Source organism: Sylvia atricapilla, chromosome W, assembly GCF_009819655.1.
Source record: "Sylvia atricapilla isolate bSylAtr1 chromosome W, bSylAtr1.pri, whole genome shotgun sequence".
NCBI lineage: Eukaryota > Metazoa > Chordata > Aves > Passeriformes > Sylviidae > Sylvia > Sylvia atricapilla.
In genome coordinates this window covers 9,975,096-9,995,255 of record NC_089173.1, presented here as the reverse complement: position 1 = coordinate 9,995,255, position 20,160 = coordinate 9,975,096, and the positions used below count along the sequence as shown (strand labels likewise).

The following is a 20,160-nucleotide window of genomic DNA, read 5'->3' as shown; positions in this document are numbered from 1 at the left end:
CCATCTGGGGTCAGCCATTCCCCTTGCTTCTTTTGGTGTAAACCTAACTTTTTTATTTTTTGTAATTCATTTTTATCATACATTGGTTTATTAATTTTGTCAGCTGGTATATCATTCAAGGTAAGAATTTTTATTGGTTCTCCCAGCTTTTGGGCTGCTAGTTTGGCTGCTTGATCAGCTACTTGGTTGCCCCTTCTTTCAAATGTGTCTCCTTTTTCATATCCCTTGACATGTACAATTGCTATTTCTTGGGGCTTCATAAGAGATTCTAATACTAATTTAATTAATTCTTTATGTATCAGATCTTTCCCTTTTGAATTTAGGTAGCTTCTTTCTTCCCAGATCTTTCCAAATGTGTGTACTATTTTAAATACATATTGCGAGTTTGTGTAGATTGCACCTCGGTCTTGTTCTAATAAATCTAATCCCCTCTTGAGGGCATAGACTTCACAATACTGGGCAGACCAGTTTGGGGGTAGTTTTTTTTTTTCTGTAACTTTTAAATTGTCTCTTTTTCTACCTTCGACTATTGCATAGCCTGATATCCTTTTTCCTTCAGTCAGCCTAGATGATCTATCAATAAATAGCACCCTCCCATATGGTAGAGGTATATCTTCAAGATCTTCTCTTGCTTTTGTTTGTAAATCTATGATTTCTATGCAATTGTGCTCTAAGTTTGGTGTGGGTTCCCCTGAGAGGGTCTGGGCAGGATTTAGACTTTTTGATGTAGTTAGCTCTAAATTACTGGTGCCAGTTAAAATCACTTCATATTTTAAAATTCTAGAGTCAGTCAGCCATTGTTGACCTTTTTGGCTCAACACTGTCCTGAGATCATGGGAGGTGTGTGCAATGATTTTTCTTTGCAGTGTCAGCTTTTGTGCTTCTTCCACAAGAACAGCTGTGGCTGCTACAGCCTGGAGGCAAGCTGGCCACCCTCTTGCAACTGGATCCAGAAGTTTGAAAAGATATGCGACAGGCTTTTTGTGTCCTCCCCATTCTTGGGTTAATACTCCATAAGCTATTCCCCCTTTGGAGTTAATGAATAGGTTAAACTTTTTCTTAAGGTCTGGGAGACTCAGGACAGGGGCTGAAGACAATTTTGTCTTTAGGTCTTTTAACTGTTCTTCATCTCTATCTGTCCATTTCACAGGTTCAGGTTGGACTAATTTCTTATATAGAAATTTAACACTTTGGGAATATTTTTTTGTCCACAGCTTGCAATAGCCAAATAGTCTTAAAAATTTTCTTTTATCTTTCTTTGTGGTTGGAGCTGGGACTGAGAGCATACCTGAGATTCTCTCAGGGCTTAATTTCTTACACCCTTCCCCAATGAGGTGTCCGAAGCAGGTGACCCATGATTCTACAAACTGCAGTCTGTTCTTTGACACTTTGAGGCCTTTTTCCCCTAGAAAATTCAGGAGATTAATACTGGTTCATTTCACTTCATCCCGTTCTTTCCCCGACATTAGGAGGTCATCTACATACTGCAGGATTTGCACACCGTTTTTAGGGATAAACTGTCTCAGTAACTCTTCTAGGGCTTGCCCGAAGAGGTTTGGGCTTTCAGTGGACCCCCGAGGAAGACAAGTCCATCTCAGTTGCTGCCCTCTCTTTCTTTCAGGGCTCTCCCACTCGAAAGCAAACCAATCTCGGCCCCCCTCTGCCAAAGGACAGGCTTAAAAAGCATCCCTTAGATTTACTACAGTAAACCAGGACTGCTCTCCAGGAATCCCGCTCAGGAGCGGGTAGGGGTTTTGTACCACCGGGTGCTTGGTAATTGTCTTTTTGTTCACTTCTCTTAGGTTTTGCACTACTCTAAACTTATTTTCTGCCTTTTTTACAGCCAGAATAGGAGTGTTGTGGGGTGACATACAAGGTTCCAATATTCCTTTTGTGAGTAGATGGGTTATAATTGGGGTTAGTCCTTTTTTCCCTTCCAGAGAAATAGGATATTGCCTGACCCTTATAGGAGGTGTCTTTTCTTGCATTTTTATTTCTACAGGTGGGATATCTAAATATCCATATTTTCCCTCCTCAGCCCAGACCTCTGGCCTGACTTCTCCCAAGTCTCTAACAGTCAGCCTCATCATTTGTACCACCATTCTTCCTTCTCTAGGAAGAATCCTTACTCCCAACTGAACTTGCAGGTCCCTTCCCAGCAGGTTACTGTCTACTTTGGGTAGATATATTGAATTAGTGACACATCTTTTGGAATTTCCTTTAATTTCTACATTTTCTATAACTGAAGCCCTGAAAGGCTCCCCTTCTGCTCCTAGGACTTCACAAGTCTTTCTTCTAATCGCAATTCCAACTGGAAGTCGGTTAATACATGATTTATCTGCACCAGTATCCACTAAAAACTCAAACTCTTCATGTTGGGGACCTACTTCAAAATTTACTATGGGCCCTTCTTGATGTTTCATGGGGTCCCCTAACGCATAGAGCCCATGACACCCCCAATCCTCCTTGACCTCCTCCCTCAATAATTTTTCTAATGCCTCCTGCTCCCTCATGACAGTCTCATCAAATGACATTTTTTTGCAATGTTTCTTAAAGTGTCCTATTCCTCCACAATAATAACAGGCTTGGGTCTCTCCTGGTCTCTGAAGAGTACCCCAAGGTGGTGGGTTCTTTCCTCTTACCTTTCCTGGTAAAGATTTTGTGTTTCCTTTACCCTTAGTATCCTCTTTGAGATTCTTTACACTTTCCCTGGCCACGGCTACCATAATCCTGGTTTTTGCCTTTGTTTTTTCTTCTTCTCTCCTAAGGTATACTCTTAGGGCTTCCCTTAATAATTCATTTATTTCTCGGTCTTGCCAGTCCTCCATCTTTTCAAGTTTTCTTCTGATATCTGGCCAGGATTTTGTGACAAACTGTAATTTTAATAATATCTGTCCCTCTGGGCTATCTGGATCCAAATTAGAATATTGCTGGAAATTCCGTCTGAGCCTGCTCAGCCAGGCTGCTGGGGTTTCATCTTTCTCTTGGGTCCTGTCAAAAGCTAATTTGGTGTTGCTACTCCGGGGAACTGATTCTTTAATACCTCTTATCATTAGGTTTCTATAATCTTCCATATTTCTCCTCCCTTCTCCTCTGTTTGGGTCCCACCCTGGGTCAGCTATTGGCAACTTCTGGTCACTGGGGGGGCCCATTTGGTTTTCTCTTTCCCATATGCGCATCCCTGCTGTCCTAACCAGCCGAACCTCGTCTGGATTGAAGAGTATATATAAGATGGAGTTTAGTTCCCCCCATGTATAAATATTTGGGCCCAAAAACTGGTCAATCTGGTTGGCACTTCTCACTGGGTTTTCAACTAGATTCCCCAGTTCTTTCTTAAAATTTCTGACTTCTGACGCTGTTAAAGGTGTATTGACAAATCCTATTCCTCCAACTGCCCCACCCATCGGGACCTCCCTTAGGGGAAAGAGTTTGGTTTTTGACCTGGTGTTACTGTAAGGTCCTTCTGGGTTTTTTATTGCCTGACAGGATGCATTGTTAGGTGCCAGACCTAGCTCCCAGCTGTGAGGGGGTGCAGGGATTGTGGATGGTGAAGGAGAGGAGGTTAGACCAGTGTTAGGGAATGGCAGAGGGTAAGAGGGGTTATAAATTGGAGGGGGGTAAGCTGGGGAAGGAACAGGGATTACAGTTTGGGAAGGTATGATTTTCAGGTGAGGTTGGAGGATTACTTCGGGATAAACTGTAGGAGGAAGCAAATGTTCTAAGGGGTCCCAATTATGGCTAGCTTCTTTTTGGTTCTTCTGCTTTTCATTCCTTTGTTTCCCTTGCTGTAACTTACATATTTTTGTTGTTTTATTTTTGACTACTTGTTTTTGCCAACAGATAGCATAGAGTATCTGTTCAATACTTGAATCTCCTTGAGATTTCAAGTATTGAGTTAATTGTGAACACATCCAGGGGTCTCTAGTTCCACACCATGGCCATTTTGCAGGTAAATTTAGGTTAGGCCAAGCCTCTATGCAATAATGGATCATCTTGATTCTGTCCAAGCTTTTAGTGGCCTCATCAACCTCCCATAGTTCTAACATTTGTCCTAGTGGACTGTCTGGTGGAATATTTCTTATCTTTTTCTCTCTTTTCTCCTCAACTGGCTCCACTCTACTTATGTACGCCCCCATTTTCACTGTGTCTCAAATAAAAACTACGGTGCTCTTACCCTGACAGAAACTTTACTTCAGGGCAACACAAAGCAAAATTATTTGAATTTGTTTTAATTAAACTTCTTTAAGGTGCCCGTACACACACACAAGTTTAAAGGCGGGCAACCCAAATTTTAACTCTCACTCACTCTTTGAACACTCGTAAGTAGCCCCAGGGACCCTCTCTTAGGGTTTGGGCACTACCCCTGCCAGTGCTCGGAATGCATCACAGGTAGCCTGGTGACCCGCCCTTAGGGCCTCAGCCACTACCCCTTAGCCAGCACTCCTTTTCTCTCCTGTACGTCAGGCAAATCCCCGTAAGCGGCCGGTCAACCAGGGCCCAGGGTTCCAGCCACCACCTGCTGCCAGGATTTGGACATACAGCGTGCGATGTACTCACTCACCCTACCTAAAAGTCCCTCGCACTCTGGGACTCCCCTAACTCTTACTCCTCTGCACCCGGACAGCGTACTTCTTCTCTGGGTACCCCCGACCAATGCAGACTCTTTTATCCCAGCACCCCGACAGCTACCCCAGCCAGTCTCCAAAGCACCCCGAAAGCAGCCTATCTTTGCTACCCCAGCCGGTACTCAGACGCTCTGGGCCGTAGCCTCAGCCAGTACTCTTTATCCCAGCACCCCGACAGCTACCCCAGCCAGTCTCCAAAGCACCCCGAAAGCAGCCTATCCTTGCTACCCCAGCCGGTACTCAGACGCTCTGGGCCGTAGCCTCAGCCAGTGCTCTCTTTCTCTCCCCACACCCCAGTAGTTACCCCAGCCAGTGCCAACTCACAAGCCTTGAAAGTAGCCTGGGCAACCCGCCCTTAGGGTTCTAGCTGCCACCCCAGCCAGCGCTAGTCTCCTGTGACACCCCGGGCTATAACCTCAGCCAGTGTGGTGCGTGCCTCACACTGCTCGAGCCCTTTCGCACACTTGAAATTGGCCCAAGCCTTTTCTGCCACCCACTTCTTTGACGTGCCACTCACTCTCTAAATTCCTCCGCACGTCCAGAGGGGGGCGCCTATGCCCCTGGAGACGCCTCAGTCTCTCCCAATCCACTCGCTTCCTGCTTTTCCCGGCCAGCCCCCTTGCGGGGGTGTGGAAACGCGGTACTCAGCAGTCCAAACTCGCTTGGGGGGTCCGAGCTGCCGGCCTGTTGCTGTTTCTTTTCAGCAACTGTGGAGGCTTGGTCTTCAGAACAGACAGCACGGCGTGTACATTCTACCGGTACCACCGGGCCTAGTAACAAACGCATTCACCAACGTGGCAGACGGTTACAAAGGCTTTTATTATCTCAAAAATGTAGTTTATATACTCTGGGGTCTTTACTACGTCAGAGAGGTATTGCTACATTTCCTGGGTTAGATGGAGGAATGGAAAAGTACTAGCACGTGTTAGTAGGGGCCTACATTCCTATGGTGATAGCTTATCTTAGGGGGGGTTGGGGTATTTCTTTCCTTCCCATTACAGCCCGAGATCTTCCGATCGCCTATCCCTATCCAACCACATCTCCCCCCCCTCTTTTACAAAAGAACGAGGTAGTTATACATATATATATATAGATATAGGCACTAAATGAGGTAGAAGGTTAGGATTTAACAAGGGAAGAAGGAATTTGGAAACCTGAGTAAGTTTTTTGCCAGACAAGTTTGGAAAATCTTGTGACTGGCAATATTCCCTGATAAATTCACAGCATTTCATGTTGGCCTATGAACAGAATGTTAGTCTGATCTAGGCGAGCTTTGACAAATGAGACTATCTTCTTCAGCAGGCATGGTCCGAAGGTAACAGCTAAAAGTAGCATTGCCAATGGTCCTACCAAAGTGGATATTAAAGTGGTTAACCATGGGGATTGGTTAAACCAGGATTCGAACCAGCCTTGCTGAGCTTCCCTATCTTTCTGTCTCTGAGCCAGTCTGTTTCGGAGTTCTGCCATGGAGTCTCTGACGACTCCGGTGTGGTCCGCATAGAAGCAGCATTCCTCTTTCAAGGCGGCACACAGACCTCCTTGCTGCATTGAACAGGAGGTCCAGTCCTCGCCTGTTCTGCAGGACCACTTCTGAAAGCGAAGAAACTGACTTCTCCAAATAGGAAATGGACTTCTCGATCCTCTGCAAGTTCTCGTCTATGGTCATTTCTGGCTGAGACAGACCTTGATGTTGGGTTGCTAGGGCCGAAACACCTGTGACCGTACCGGCTGCTCCTAGGCCGAGCAGCATTGCGATAGTTACACTTGTCAGTATCTCTCTTTTGTGGAGTCTGCTGGATTCTTCGAAAAGGCTGTACACTTCTTTGTCTGAGTGGTACAGGACCCTAGGAACAATCAGAACTTGGACACAGAAGTCGTTAGAATCATCAGACTTGGGAAGAAATACACACGGACTTACTCCAGATCTCTGACAAACCCACATTGCAGACGCAGCTGGAATTACCCACTTATTATTCTTTCTGTTAGGCTTTACAACTCTGGTGCAGACATTCCCTTTTCGCTCAGCTAGGGTTGCATTACCAAAGCATTTGCCTCGGCCTGTGACTTGACTTAGGGTAATACCTCTGCGGGGTGTGTCCCATCTGCACTGGTGAGGTGCATCAGCTGTGGAGTAACTGAATGGGGTGTTTAAAGCAACTCCTTCATAGAAAGGGGGTTGGACATCATAACAAAGCCAACAGGAATTGGTTAGGTTAGGGTTAGATTCGTTCAGGGATAGGAAGGTAGCTTCTAACATACGAAGGATTGGGTCTGGGTCTGACCTGGCTAAACGGTCCATCTGAAAGGCTTTTGCATCGCTAGTTGGGATTTTGGTGATGCTTGTGGGTACAGCTTTGGGGTAGGTCATGTTTCTCTTTGTCTGCGTGCTTTTAATTATCTTGTTGGGTCCAACCGCTCGGGGTGCTGAGGGTTGGAGCCTGGTAATTCGCACATTCACCCACTTTTTCGACCCTTGAAGGACCACTGTCCATGCTTTACCCACTGTCCAACTAGGATGATTGGGCTGCAAGACTGTCATGTTATAGTATATGCATTTTCGAAATTTAGGGATTTTATAGCTGTTTCGGTAGGAGTTTCCATGTACAAAGAGAGGTGTTTTACAACCTGCGGGTGCCCAGGTGAACTGTAGGAACTTGTCGGGCTCTTGTGGGTCCCATCCAGGCCCTGACGGCCTGGCATCTGTTACTATGGTTTCGCAGCCCCAGTGCCCACAATATCCCCACCCGGGGTTGTTACAGTAACTTTTTCCTGTGTTTGAAGCTGGGCACTAATAGGATAGGTACATGTGTGATGAGTGTGGAGAATAGGGATCTACCTTTGGTTGTCCTGGAAACAGATCGGTAATACGGAGCACGAAGGATGGAGTGTTTGGTGTGGTGATGTCTCTGAGCACCTTGTCGCTGGTAAGGTGTCTCATGACCCACCTGAACGGCTGATGTGGGTAGTAATCTGGGCTGGCTTGTCCTCTGGCGACAAGCCCCAGCAACAAAATCACACAGGCATATCGTTGGTGCTTGGGTCTCACCCGTGCGGGTTTCTCTGGTGCTGTCTGACGGCTTGGTGGTGTGTCTCGTTCCTCTGGGAGAGGCATGTATGCGTTACGTGGACGCCCCACCAGCATGTCCTGTAAACAGAAACTCACAGTTCTCATTAGTCTCATCCTGCTCATTGTGAAGATCAGGTTTGATTGATTTAATAGGACACCACCTGATTTTTCCATCCTTTTTGACAGCTGCATACCCTCGCCCTGTAAGCATCAATCTCCAGCCCCGTTCCCATTCACCCAGCTCATTTTTAATTACAACCTGCGGGCCCTTCTCTAGCACTCTGGAGGCCCAGTGTTTTTGAATGGGATTGTTTGCTTCGTTTCCTCTAGGGAATTGATTCAATGCTATCAATGCAGTTGCCAATATACGCGCCTGCTCTCCTGAGGGAATAGAATTGGTAAAGCCTTCTGCTTTTGCCAACACCTCTATCTTGGTTTTCAGGGTTTGATTTGCCCGCTCAACTATAGCCTGCTCGGTACTGTTATATGGGATACCTTGCACTAGTGTGATCCCCCATTTGGAGGCGAATTCCTGCACTGGTTTAGAAATGAAATTGGAACCATTGTCTGTTTTGATCTGCTTGGGGATACCAAGCCACGCCATGGCTGTCAGCCAGTGCTGGATTGTGGCTTTAGAGTTGATCTTGTGATGCTGAGTGGCTACGATCGTTCCACTGAACGTGTCCACTGTTACTGCAAGCCATGCTCGAGGCTTCAGCAGCTGACACAAGGTGAAGTCCGACTGCCAGATTTCTGAGGGCTTAAGACCTCTTGGGTTGACCCCACTAGTCCACAGGGGTGACTTCTGGCAGTGAGGGCAGGTAGCCACTACATGTTTAGCATCCGCTGTTGTGATTCCGCATCTCTTCGCCAGTGCTTTGGGTCCGATGTGGAGGGATTCGTGCAATTGACGAGCTTCCTGCAACGTCCTGACGCCTTTTGCTGCCGCGTCCGCCTTGTCGTTGCCGATCTGGAAGTAACCTTTGACTGGGTTGTGGCTATTGACGTGAATGACTGATACAGTGCCCTTTCGTGAGGAGAGTGCTTCTTCTAGCATTAGGGCTGCTGCTGATGTTGACACACCTGGTCCTGCCATGGCTAGGCAGAGCCTTGCCACGAATATAGAGTCTGTTACGATGTTAAGGTGCTCCTCTTGGAAGAGTCCACACGCCAGGACTACTGCTGTTGCTTCCAGTTGCTGCACTGAGAGTGTGGGGTCACATGCTTTGATGCAGTGCCATTGCTCTTCTGCCTGCCACACTGCTGTCGCAGTAGAAGTCATGGAGGAAGCGTCTGTGAAGACTGTTGGTCCTGGCTGTGGTCTGTCCATGACCTTTGGTGGCAGGTCTATGTCGACTATGGTCAGCAGTTGAGTCCAAGGTGGTCTGGTGGAGTAGGAGATTTCTCCTCCGAATCCGATGAGAGCAAGGGCTAGGTGCTCCGAAATTGTGGTTGACTCTGTGGTCGGTTGCTTGCGAAAAGGAAGGTGGATTCTCGTTGGCTCAGTCCCTAGGTGTTTCAAGGCGAGTTTCCTGGCTTTCATGATGAGGTTAGCGATGCATTCTACTGCTGGGGAAAATGCACGAGCAGGTCTTCCAAGGACCACCCATTGGATCGGTCAGGCCTTTTCAGAAAGTCCTTGGGCCAATGCTCCCACTCCCCCCTTTGGCGTGAAGTGCACGTATAAGTCCAGGGGCATCGCTGGGTTCCATCTGGCAAGTGTGCCAGTGGACATCTGCTGTTCGACGAAGTCGAGGGAGCTCGCTGCTTGCGGTGTCAGCTCCTTGGGTTCCCAGGGGTGCTTTCCTTTCAGGAGGTCATACAAAGGGTCCATGACCTCAGGAGGAATCAGGACGATGTTGCGAAGCCACTGCAGCGATCCCACCAGGCGTTGCACGTCGTGGAGCGTCTTGACGTCTCGGTGGACTTTTACCTTGGGAGGTGTCACGTAGGAGCTTGTGATTCCCACTCCTAGGAAGGTGACGCAAGGTCCTCTCTTGATCTTCGCGCTCGCGATCTCGAAGCCGTTGGCCTGGAGGATCTCTGTGATCATGGATACCAGATGATCCACTTGGCTCGCTGATGGTGCTGAGACCAGGATGTCGTCCATGTACTGGATGATGGTTGCAGCGGGATAGGAGTGTCGGACTGGCGTCAGCGCTTTGTCCACGGTGATCTGGCAGATGGTTGGGCTGTCGACCATACCTTGAGGTAGCACTTTCCACTGGAAACGCAGGCTGGGCCGCTTGCCATTTGGGAAAACCACGGAAAAGGCAAATCGTTCCCTGTCCTCAGGATGCAAGGGTATTGAAAAGAAACAGTCTTTAATGTCCAATACTGCACATGGCTGTCCTTCAGGAATAGCTGAGTTCATGGGTAACAGTGTCTGAACTGGACCTATGGGTCGGATTGTTTTATTCACTTCTCTCAGGTCGTGGACTAAGCGATAGCCCTCTCCAGACCTTTTGGGAATTGGGAACACAGGCGTGTTCCATTGACTTATGGAGGGTTCTATAACCAGTTCTAATAAAGCTGCCAGTCGAGGCTCGGACAGGGGCCACTGCTCAACCCATACAGGGTCTGATGATTTCCAAGTCAATTTGATTGGCAGCAGAGGGTGTAAGGCAGTGGCCCTCATTATAAATTTGTAATCCTGACTCCGAGCATAGCCAGGACATCCCTTCCTATTAAGGGTGGAGAATCCTGCAAAATGTAAGGGTAAATGGCAACTGTTTGTTCTGGCCCCTTTTTTGTGTGGAGTGTTATAGCCACCAATTGGGTGCTTTTCCATGCCCTGGATTGTCCCCCCACCCCGTTCACCGGAGGGACTTCTTTTATTTGCCAATGTCTGGGCCAGTGTGATTGGGGAAAAATGGTGCAGTCTGATCCAGTGTCTGCCAAAAACTGAAGCCCTAAAACGTGAGGTTCCTGACTGCCGTAGAGTTGACATGTCCCCCACACCCTCAAGGGCTCCTTCCCTACTTTCATGACCAGGGCCACCCAGGGGTTCCGCTCTGGGACGTCCCCTGCTGACCCTGTGACACTGGCACAGTTTGTGGCGGTGAAGGGTGCGTAATTGCCGCTGGTGGTGCTGCACGGTCCTGCCACTGAATGGCTGGCAGGGATGAGATACTGACTGGTTCCTGTATATATATGGGGTATGAAGGTCCTCTGCCCCACTGGGTGTTGGGAAGGATGGGCCATCTCGCAGTGGGAGGAGGCTGAGTATGGCCCGCACGCCCCCTCCCCCTTCCGTTTCCCCGGGGCCTGGATCTGCATTCCTTGGCCATGTGACCCTTTCTCCCACAGTTCCAGCAGGTGGGTCTCTGGCGCTGTTGGGTCGAGGGTGCTGCCACGGGCCGTTGTGCTGACTGGGGACAGCTTGCTGCTACATGACCTGCTTGGCCACACCTCAAGCATGCCATGGCATTGGTTATGGTATGAACCGCTGCCTGCATAGGTATTAGGTGTTCTTCCTTTACCACATGTTTGATCATGTCAGCCAAGCTGGCCCCTGCTGGCAGGGAGCGCAGGATATCTTTGGTGACAGTGTTACACTGTTGTTTCAGACAATCAGTCACCACAGGTCCTCTTGCAGCTGCGGGCAGGGTAGATGAGTCAATTGCAGCTTGCAAACGATCTACAAAATGTGTGAAGCTTTCACTTTCCCCCTGCTTAATAGTGGACCATGGTGTTGATTTGTCCACTACCCAAGATGCCGCTCTTATGGCCTCTCTAGCTGCTCTGGTTGTTGCTTTCACCTCCTCTGCTGTGAGGTGCGCGGCCTGGTCTTGTGGCGTAACCACATCATCATGCTTGCCTAGCAGTCTGGACAGGGTAGAGCCATGGAGGGGCTGTCCCTGCCCTGAGGCTTGAGCTAGGGCAGCTGTGCAATGATCTGACCACTCCTGCTGAAATACAATCAACCCTGCCCCGTCAAAAAACATACGGGTTACCTGTGAGATATCAAAAGGCAGCATATCATCATTGCTAAAAAGGCCATCTATCAGTGTGGACACAAGGGCTGAATTAATTCCTCTTTCCTGCACCGCTTTCACCACAGTCTGAACTTCTTTGGTGCTCAGCGGGGTGTAGGTCCGCCTTAGATTCTGCCGGGACCCGGTAACTCTTACCGGGAATGCATATATTGCAGCAGCGGGTTCCCATTCGGCGCAAGCTAGTTTTATTTTTCCCCAATCGGTTAGTTTGTACTGAGTTTGTTCCCTTACACTGTTAAAAGCTTTCCTCGGTTTCGCTGTAAACCTCATAAATTCTGTTATCTCCGTTTCCGTATCGGACTCGGAGCTCTCTGTATAACTAGCCGCGGAGCTGTGGCTCCCTTCCGTGTCGGAAGAGACCTGGTGGTAGGCTTCCGGTTTGCTATGCCTTTTTGTCGGGCTCCGCCCCCATTCCGCCTTCCGCGGGTGGGTTCGGTCGTCCCCTCGGGTTCAGCCCCGTTCCGCCTCCCGCGCCCAGCCCCTCCCCTCCTCCCGGGGGTGGCGCCGGCGCGTTTCTTGGGGGCAGTCCCATACCCACCCCCTGGGCTCGCCCCCTCCCTTCGGAGGAGGGGTTTCCGCCTTATAAGGTGACATTGGGAGCGGCTTCCGATCACGTGTCCGCCCCCCCTCGCTCTCCCGCGCGTGCGCTGTGTAGACCGGCAGGTCCGGACTTCTACTGGTCTGCTGCGCATGCGCGGTCGCGGGGTTTCGCGCTTCTGGGTTTTCTGTGCCATGCGGTCAGCCGCCCCGCCCCCGCTCTGGACCGTCGGCGCCATCTTGGCCACATGGCGGCGGCGGCAGCGGCGATTGGCCACCCCGCCCCCGCGCTAGACGGTCGGCGCCATCTTGGCCATATGGCGGCGGTGGTGGCGGCGGGGCTGCTGCTTGCGCAGCGGCGCTGGCTGTTTTCTTGGCGTCCCGCGCTTCCCGCGCGAGTCCTTCCCAGAAAAACCGCGCGCATTCCCCCGCCGGGGGTTCGCTAGCCGGCGCGCTTGGCGGGAGCGCCGCTGAACCCGGCGAGGTGCCGCTACCGCTTGCATTCGGACCCTGGACGCGGCGGGGAGGAACGATCGGGAAAATCACGGTTTTTTCGGGGGCTTTCGGATCCGGGGGTTCCCGCGGGAGGGTCTGGGGTTCTCCTGTGGGCTCCGGGGGGTTCAGGCATGCGCTCGGGGCGGGGGTAACGCGTCCGCTTCCCGCATGTGGTCGGGGGGTTCCGCGGCACTGTAGCCCCCCTCCCTCGCTCCCTGCATGTATCCAGGGGTTCCCGCAGTCCCCTCTCCCTTGCTGCGTAACGGCAAATAAACACGTTTTTGCAGCGTTCCAAGTTTCTTTTTCTTCTATTGCTTTCCGCAACGCTTTCTCAGCTTTTCCCCATGCTTTTAAAACTTTTCCGCTGCCGGTGGCTTTTGTATCTTCAGCCAGGGCAGCGGTATATCTCTCCCAACCCTCTGAATTTAATATATCTATGGGGCGCGTAATCGCGCCTAAATCCGATAATCTTGCAATAGCAAGAAATAGGTCCCTTTGGTCCCACGGTACTTTCGAGTGGGCTGCAATCAAACTTACGACCTTCGCTAAGGCTTCCATGCCGTTCGCGGGTCCCTTGGGGCATCCCCCTTTCTTCTCCTTCGCAGTAGGTCAGGCCGGCCGCCACTGCCCACTGTGTCCTTTCCAAGCACAAATCCCGTCCGCCGAGGTGTCCTTTCTTTCCCGGGCTTTCGGCACCACTTGTTGCTGTTTCTTTTCAGCAACTGTGGAGGCTTGGTCTTCAGAACAGACAGCACGGCGTGTACATTCTACCGGTACCACCGGGCCTAGTAACAAACGCATTCACCAACGTGGCAGACGGTTACAAAGGCTTTTATTATCTCAAAAATGTAGTTTATATACTCTGGGGTCTTTACTACGTCAGAGGGGTATTGCTACATTTCCTGGGTTAGATGGAGGAATGGAAAAGTACTGGCACGTGTTAGTAGGGGCCTACATTCCTATGGTGATAGCTTATCTTAGGGAGGGTTGGGGTATTTCTTTCCTTCCCGTTACAGCCCGAGATCTTCCGATCGCCTATCCCTATCCAACCACACCGGCCCCCCTCTCATTCACTTCACACTCGCTTGTCTCCACTCCCGCCACCGGTTGTTCTTACCGATGTTCCTCAGTGGCGTCCCACGAGGCTGGCGAGCGTCGTCCTCTGGTCCGGTATGTCCAGCTGTCCAGGAGGTCTGAGGTTGGGCTGCGCCTTCCCGTCCTGGTTCTCTTCTAGGCGTGGCTTAGATCCCGGCGAGCCCCCAAATTGTTATAAATGGGCCAGGAGACCTGCTCCTTTGAAAAGCCTTTATTAGTCAGCTCTTTCAAGGGGGAACTCGAGGGGTCGCCTGCGCCGTCGCTGCTCCTGTCGCCGTGCTCGCTCCTGTCACCACTGAGGATCAGGTGTCAGGCGAATCTGCTGCTCTCGCCGCAGCAGAGTCGGGAGTTCTTGCCTCGCGGGAATCCCCAGGAACTCAACTGGGCTCGTGTGGTCTAGGGGCGTCACTTCTTCCCAGTCTCTTTGTGGTCATGGCAAGGCGGCAGAAGCAGAATTCGGTCTCTAGGTAGCTGAGGGTCTTCTCGGTGTTGTAGTGTTTCCCTTTTATCTGGATTTTGTGCTGGGTCGCGGCTTTTGGGTCCATTTGCCGGCAACTGCACTTTGGTTTTGGAGCGGTGCACCATGGAAGTCCTTGGATTTTCCTATTAGGCGGGGCCAGCAGTTCGAGGAGCCGGCGGGGAACGGCGACAGTCTAGCCCGACGGAAGTGGAGGGAACCCGGGGTTTTAGAGGGGGTATACAACTTGGAATAAGGTTTTGAGGGTACAAACTTTGGTACAAACAGCATAACTTTCTTAACAGACAGGTTACAACTGGCATAACATTTTAAACAGCATAACTTTCTTAACAAATGACAGACTGTGTCAAAAAATGGGAATTTCTTACATCTCATTCATTTCACTAAACATTTTCCTTCACTTTTAAAGTTCAAAAAATTGTAGTGAGATGCCAGCACAAATTAGCATGCTGCTCTGCTTCAAAGGTGCAAGACTGCTTCTATTGAACCAATGACACTAGGTGTCAAAAATGAATTAAAGTGACTTTGCCCCAGCCAGCTTTTTTTTTATTATTATTACTTTAAAGAATTTCTTCTGCTCTTCTGTAAAAGATTGATTAAACTGAATGTCATGACGCTGTAGTTCAACTGTACCTGATCTGTAGCAGTAATAGTGGCTTGGAGACTTCTGCAATTCATGGTATCATTGGCACAACTTCTGGTGATGTATGAAGCAGATCAGCAAATGTACCCAGCCAGAAGAAAAGGGTTATGCCCAAATTCCCATATCTAGTTTGCAGTGGAATCTCACAAATGAGAGCAGAGCATGTCCGTGGAACGATGATGAGCACTGGGATCGTCTTAGGCAGCCATGGGGGCAAAGCAGGGAAGGGAGTACATGCAGCTGGTATCTCTACTTGGGCAGCACATGAGGCTCAGAGGGGAAGTGAGATGTAGCTACTGCAGGAAGGGTTCTGCTGGCACATGACCTGTCGAGAGGCACACTGGGATTTGGCATAAAAAGTAAAGCCTTGCGTTTTCCCCCTGAATTCCAGGCCAGATTGGTTGGGGCATTGAGCAACCTGGTCTAGTGGGAGTTGTCCCTGCCCATGGCAGGGGGGTTGGAATGGGATGATCTTTGAGGTCCCTACCAACCCAAATTGTTCTATGAATTCTAGTCACAAGTGTGTTTTTTTTCTTTGTTTTGTTTTCCAACAGGCTGAAAAAAATGCTTGAGTTCTTAAAAAAAATCAACTAACTATCTCATGCTGAATGTATCTCAGTGTAATATGATACTTGTATATGTTGCTTTGACAATGGTGATCAAGCCCAGGTTGTCTGGATCTAAAGGTATAACCTCTGTTGTCTAAAATAAGAGATGACTGAAGTTACCTCCAGGGCTGTGTGTTCTTGGTATGGTCCAGCTGTTAGAAAGGGATAATTAATCAACACGACAAAGAAAGTGTTGGTAGAGATTCCAAAGGAATCTGCAGTGTGTTCTGCTGGGAGTGTTTCTGCTAGCACTACTCTATCACCTCCACAAACACCACAAGCAAAGCTATCAGAAATGCTCATGTTTTTTATGGTTGTTAGGTTGCTGAAATGGTTGTGATGCCTAGTATATGGGGTTTTTTATGTCTTTTACTATTTTAGATTATATGTCTGTGCTGGCAAAACTTTCTGTGAAACTGCACTATGGCAAAAATTGAACAATTATCAAGTGCTTTAAGAATAGCAGGTTCAGAACATATTCAGTGTTTGGCTGTTTTGCTGTATCAATAGTGCAAAACTGTTCTAATGACTCTTAATAGCTTATCGGAGTTGATTTTGACAGCCTGGGGCTGAGTTCACAGGGATGGATGCTTTTATCACAGGTCTGGCATAGTGTTTATGGGTGCCACTGTGAGTGGGAGCTAAAAGCCTAAATAGATAGGGCAACATATGTTCTGCTTTCCTTTCAAGGTTTTCCATTTTCAGGTTTTTTTAATTCTCACAGCTGTATTGCATTGTCAGAGCACTGACTGGAAACATTTTTATGGTCTCTTTTTAACTATTTGTGATGCAACAGGTTTATTGAAATTGTGAGATTAGAGCTTTGTGCTGTGGAAGAAACTTTTCTCAGTATATTGGCTAGCCCTAAGAAAAGTGTCTTTGAAAAGCTACAAAGTAATTAAACAATGTTAGATTGTAGTCTATGGGAGCAAGGCATGCTTTCAGCAGGCATTCAAGGGAATTGAAAAATTTTCTGGTTTCATCTGAATTATTATGAATTATGATTATGAAATTATTCATTATTGTGATGATGCAGTGCTTCTCTCGGGGCTTTCGCCCTCTTTCCCTGGCTAGCTCTGGCACCGACGTCGCAAAAAGGTACAGTCCTGTATTCTGGAATACAGTTCCGATCCTGTAGGTTCTTGCCTCAGCAGAAGCGTGAACAATGCGAGAAATAAAGGGATGGAACTCCGGTGGGGGACTTCAACTGGGTTTTATTAAATTCTCTTGACTTCCTTTCACCCAGGAATCAGCCCACTGAAGCTGACTAAAATTGCAGGTTTTTACCTTAAATATGGGGGTGGGGGAGTGGGGAGGATACAACTTGGAACCAATCGAGAATGGGAAAGGAGTGACGCCGAACTTAAATGACAATTTATAGGACAAATCAAGGGACACAGGGGGAAGGGGGACCTGGACCCCACTAACCACTTGACGTCCTCACCAGAACTTTCTAGAGATCAGGGTGAGGCTTTGAGGTGACAGGCAGGACCCAGGTGTCACATAAATGATGATTGATTAATAACAATAACTGGAGTAAACCATAATGGGGTAAAACACGGAGTACATGGAACAAACCATTATGAAACAAAGAACAAAAGCATGCAGAAACTTGGTAAAGTCCAAAATGTACCACAACACATTATTATGAAGTAGTAGTAATTATTTTCATAAGGCTTTGTCTCTGAGGGCTTTACACAGTTGGAGGTGTTTTGGGGTGAAAGTGTGTCTGCCATGTAGCGCAGACAGCCTATATCCTGTAACAGGAGGTTCTGACAAGGGAACCAGGCTATAAGGACATTGGGGTGGGAGATACAGGGAGTTGGAATGTGTGACTTGGTATTGGTGACGGAAGTGTTTCAGAAGTGGATTTCCTGAAGATATCTTTTGAATTTTGAGGTAGGAAGGGATCTGTTTGAGCCCAGGAGGCGCTTGCAACCTGTGACAAAATTAACCCAGACTCCTTTAATTGGCTTATGTCTTTCAGATGACTAACTAAGAAAATTTAGGTAATTTTCCATATTCAGTGTCCCATAATGAATTTGATGTCTTTGATGCCTGTTTTGAGAAGCTGTTTTCAAGTGAGTCGGCTGTATTACTTTTTGAAGAATGCCCCAGCTACTGATTTGTATTATTGATGTTTTTGCTTTAAACTTGCTGTAGGAAATATGTAATTTTATTTCTTTTTGTGGAAACAGTGCTTTGTTAATACAAACGACAATGGCCATATGATTCCTTGGGGTTTTTGTTTTACTTTCTTTGTGACTGATGCAGGCGCTTGATGGTGCATTCTGTAGTTGTGAAATGTGAGATTTGTTTGGCAATGCCAGATATTCTGATTGGCTTCTTTATTGTGAAATATTTTAAATATGAACAAGCTTATGTACAGGAGAAAGTACAAATGAAAATAGCTTGTGAACGGAAGTTTCGCTTTTAAATAAGTTATTAGAGCTTTTGCCCTGGCTTGTAGTTGCTTAAATTTTTGGGAAAACTTCAGACCTTTCTCCATTTCCTTATCAAAGAGCATCAGTCTTACCAGGTGTCCCATGCCTGCTTGAATTGTCACATTGCACATTTTGCTCTCCCTTTTCAAGGGTCCCTTCTCTGGAGAGTGCCCAGACAGTGATGCACATGGAAGGCTACTGACAGAGCAGAACTGCTGCTGTTCTCTGTGCAGGTGTGGATGGGACCAGAGCAGAACTGGTTGTCAGTAGGTAAAGCAGCAGGACTACTTACCTGTGCTGTCAGACTTGCTTTGGCTCCTGCCTCCTGACATATGGACTTGTTTGTTCTGCCTCTCAGAAGTCTATTTGCCTGAAGCGGGAGGTGTAAGCTGCTTTAGGACAGAGGTCCTGTCTAAGCTGTTCCACCTCGCAAGAAGAAAAACAGTTGGCACAAAGCTTATGGGAATGTGTCGCATGGATCTCATGGTTAAAACTAGGGATGGAGTGATTTGAGTGCCTGTCCTTGCTCCAACGACTTAAAAATGTGTTCTAACAAATATTGCAGTACTCAGCTACTCATCATGTGAGTCCTGTTATGAATGTTAATTTCCATCTTTGCAGGGCAGTGGGGGAAGAACTTTGTTCCTTTTTTCTTGGTGAGGAGAATAAATTCATTTTATCAGTCTATTATTCAGAATTCACCAACCAGGATTTAGCATCATGACAAGTGAAAACCATGGTGCATGGTAAATGAGCTTAATTCATACCATAACCATCTGGTCAAGTGCAAATTGTTATGAGGAAGGTGAGGTGCCATGTAATGAAAAAATTCAGCAGAATGAGTGTGATTATGATTAAATATTAGAGAGAATCTTATAGGCTGAAAAAAGCAAGGATAAATGTGAATTTCAACCCAGTTCCTTTTTCCTGGTTGTTCTTTGAGATCTCCATGTGAGTGGCGTGTTCTAGTTTAAGTTGAATGTATTCCACATGCATTTAATTTAGTATTGTGAGAACTTTGATTCCTTTGAATAGCTTACCTTATCTGCAAATGCTAATGGGAGGTATCCAGCAGTATGTTATGATGATGATCTGAACCCAGCATGTTTTTACTGTACTGGCTTTCTAAAGTTGAAGCTCTGGTTCTGTCATGTTATAAATGGGCCAGGAGACCTGCTCCTTTGAAAAGCCTTTATTAGTAAGCTCTTTCAAGGGGGAACTCGAGGGGTCGCCTGCGCCGTCGCCGCTCCTGTCGTTGTTCTCGTTCCGGCCACCGCTGAGGATCAGGTGTCAGTCGAATCTGCTGCTCTCGCCGCAGCAGAGTCGGGAGTTCTTGCCTCGCGGGAATCCCCAGGAACTCAGCTGGGCTCGTGTGGTTCTAGGGGCGTCACTTCTTCCCAGTCTCTTTGTGGTCATGGCGAGGCGGCAGAAGCAGAATTCAGTCCTTAGGTAGCTGAGGGTCTTCTCGGTGTTGTAGTGTCTCCCTTTTATCTGGATTTTGTGCTGGGTCACGGCTTTTGGGTCTGTTTGCCGGCAACTGCACTTCGGTTTTGGAGCGGTGCATCATGGAAGTCCTTGGATTTTCCTATTAGGCGGGGCCAGCAGTTCGAGGAGCTGGTGGGGAACGGCGACAGTCTAGCCCGACGGAAGTGGAGGGAACCCGGGGTTTTAGGGGGGTATACAACTTGGAATAAGATTTTTGAGGGTACAAACTTTGGTACAAACAGCATAATTTTCTTAACAGACAGGTTACAACTGGCATAACATTTGAAACAGTACAATTTTTTAACAAATGACAGACTGTGTAAGAAAATGGGAATCTCTTACATTTTATTCATTTCATGTCATATGTGATTGCAGTATGTTTTTTACATTTTAAAAATTCTGTAAGAAAACAATGCAAAATATTTCTTTTAAATTTCAAACTTCTTCACAAACTTGTTAGAGATTGAAAATTAAGCAGAAAATTCACACTCAGACAGCAAAATCTGATGCCAGAGGCCTCGGGGACAGTTTGGTGCTGCAGGTATTTCATCAGATGTGCCTCTGGGTGGTCCTGCCTTTATGCCCTGATCTCCTGCTATAGCTCCTTGGCAGAGCTAATGCTTGAGTGATTGCAGGATGATTTCTTTCATGCTGCTTAGCTCATGGGAAACTTACCCACTCTGTA

General features: G+C 47.9%; 1 long non-coding RNA gene across 1 annotated transcript in view; it reads right to left on the bottom strand.

The window, feature by feature from the left end:
* Positions 1 to 20,160, bottom strand: part of LOC136373294 (uncharacterized) — a 394,644-nt gene that overhangs the window by 170,034 nt on the left and 204,450 nt on the right. The window lies entirely within an intron of this gene.